The sequence below is a fragment of the Diaphorina citri genome, unplaced genomic scaffold (assembly GCF_000475195.1).
Source record: "Diaphorina citri unplaced genomic scaffold, Diaci psyllid genome assembly version 1.1 scaffold6302, whole genome shotgun sequence".
Classification (NCBI taxonomy): domain Eukaryota; kingdom Metazoa; phylum Arthropoda; class Insecta; order Hemiptera; family Psyllidae; genus Diaphorina; species Diaphorina citri.
Window position 1 is genome coordinate 1 of NW_007383678.1, and position 2,345 is coordinate 2,345.

Genomic DNA, 2,345 nt, shown 5'->3' on the forward strand with positions numbered 1-2,345 from the left:
CCTTTAATTTGATATATAGGTCGACCAGGTTTGGATAAGTCCTTCTATGGGGACAGACAGACAGACTGACTGACGGACGGACAGACCGACACCGAAGCGAATATAATAGTCCGTCCCTTATACCTTTTATTATTAGTAATAATAAAGGAAGGACGGACTAAAAATAAAATGTGAAATTTTAATTAACGAACTCACAAATAAACTAAGAGAGAAACAACTAAACGGAAATAATTAAAATACAGATGAAAACAAGAGAGAAAAAATAATTAAAAATTAATCAACGAAAGTTTCCAACTTATTGCCAAAAGAGAACACACAATCTGCTATTATTGTTTTCTAAGTAGGTACTTCTTCTTAAAGGTTTAATTAATAATAATTAGTTAACTTCTTTAAAATACAAATAAATAATAATATAAATAAATTGGACTGAAAACAATAGGTACTTTTTTCCTATGGTTATCGGGATCGCTTATTAACTGGTAAACTCATAGGATGAATTATGAGGGCAGTAAAAATGTCTATTTACGAACAAGAAAATTTGTCAGCCAAAAATAATCCACAGATAAGCTTAGCGTAAGCTCACTACCAGAACACTATATTGAAGGTCCAATCACTCTTAATGAATGAGAGAGGCACTCTACTGATAAATTACTGATTTAACACTCCTCACGCCCCTCCTACATTAGGAATGAGTATTTAGGATTCTAGTGCCAGAGCCTAAGTACCCAAGTAGCATTGAATAGATGATATGGACCTAAAGTAGTGGTGTAGGTCGGTTGGACCACGAATCAATGATAGGCATGACTGTCATGAAATGAGGGTTAAGGGTTTAGGTTTAGGCCATTAATAGATCAGTTGCGCTTACTTGGGTCATGTTTCAAAGTCATAGAGCAGAAAAAATGAGGACCAACGGAATTTTTCTTTTTCTTCTACGACTACTAGATCCCGAGATAAATTGATTAAAAAAATGCCGGTAAATCGTGAACTTTGACGTCACGGCATACGCTCCCGTCGGCGATGACGTCACATCAAATGTCCCGAGCAAAGCTCCCTCGCAGGCAACGCATTAATGTGTTTGTGCGCATACGCCAAAGCCCCACTGTGTCAATTTCTAGCTATGTAAGTATATCATAACTATGTACATAAAACACCTGTTCAAATTACCTGACAGTTCTGCATCTCTATTCTTCAGTCTCCCACAGTCACTACAAGTGTATCGAATATCTTTGGAAATGTTTTCCTTGATGTTGAGTAAGATCTGATCAAAGTAAATCCCCATTGAAGAATTTGAGACAGGGGACATCTTGGTTGAATAACTCCTAATTCCTTCAGATCTGCAAGGGGGGAAAATGTACTGTTTGTCAAATTCTTAGAATTAGAAGTAAAAAGTGTGTTAATTACCTACATCATATAATTAAAAAAAAAAAAAAAGATCTTCAGAGAATGATCCTTTGAGTATCTAGTAGTTACCTACTCAACTCTCATAGGTGTGCTAGGGACCTAGCAAAGTTTACTTACCTAATGCTTGAGTTTCTCAAACAATTAAGAACAATTAATTGGTTATTGCATATAGCAGATATCAGTAACACTACACCTGTGAATGCAGGTGTGTCTGTCAGCAGTGTCAGATTGAGTTCCTGTGACCACAGAAGCATGAGTGCATTTTGTACTCACACAAATCTTTGCTTAGGTAGGTACAAAGAAAAAAAATGGATCACCAATCAATCAGCCTTTTACTGGGTTGTTTGTGCCCATGCCTTAAAAATGTTACTGACTCCTGACTTTAAACAGTAGGCCTTATGGACCTCCTAAAAGGCTAGGACCATCTTTTCAATCAAAATTGATTATCTACCTAGCATTGGTTGACTATTAAAATACTACCTAGGTGAATTTTATTGTAAGTTGGTTACTTGGGAAATTGGAATTTTACTATAAATGCAATCTAACTTACAGACGAATGTGATAATGGTTGATCAGAGTTTATCAATTTCTAAGATTTCAACAGGCAGGGAACACAAAAAGTCTGTGGGCTCGGGTGAGTTTTCCAAACATTTCTATTTCCCTGAAGTCTTGAGTTCTTTCCTTTCTTTCACAGAATGTTTGGGTCTAGTTGGTTTTTTCTCCGCTTTAACAGGAAGACTGAAAAGTTGTGAGGTCTTGAGAAACAGAAAATAAAATTTATAAAAATTACAAGTCAAAAATAAACAAAGAATTTATGGTGTTCTCCGCTTTAACAGGAAGACTGACATTACTGACAAGAATCAAGAATAAAAAGCAAGAATTATTGGAATTTTTATTCAACAAATAAAGAAAATCACAGAAAAACTCAGAAAAAATCGGATCTG

The 2,345-nt window shown here is 35.4% G+C and overlaps 1 long non-coding RNA gene across 1 annotated transcript; it reads right to left on the reverse strand.

Moving 5' to 3' along the window:
• Positions 1–1,192: 1,192 nt before the first annotated feature.
• On the reverse strand, positions 1,193–2,129 carry LOC113472580. The gene is made up of 2 exons (XR_003394828.1): positions 1,952–2,129; positions 1,193–1,334 (listed from the first exon to the last, which is right to left on the reverse strand). It is a non-coding gene; the product is annotated as an uncharacterized LOC113472580 (long non-coding RNA).
• Positions 2,130–2,345: the final 216 nt, after the last annotated feature.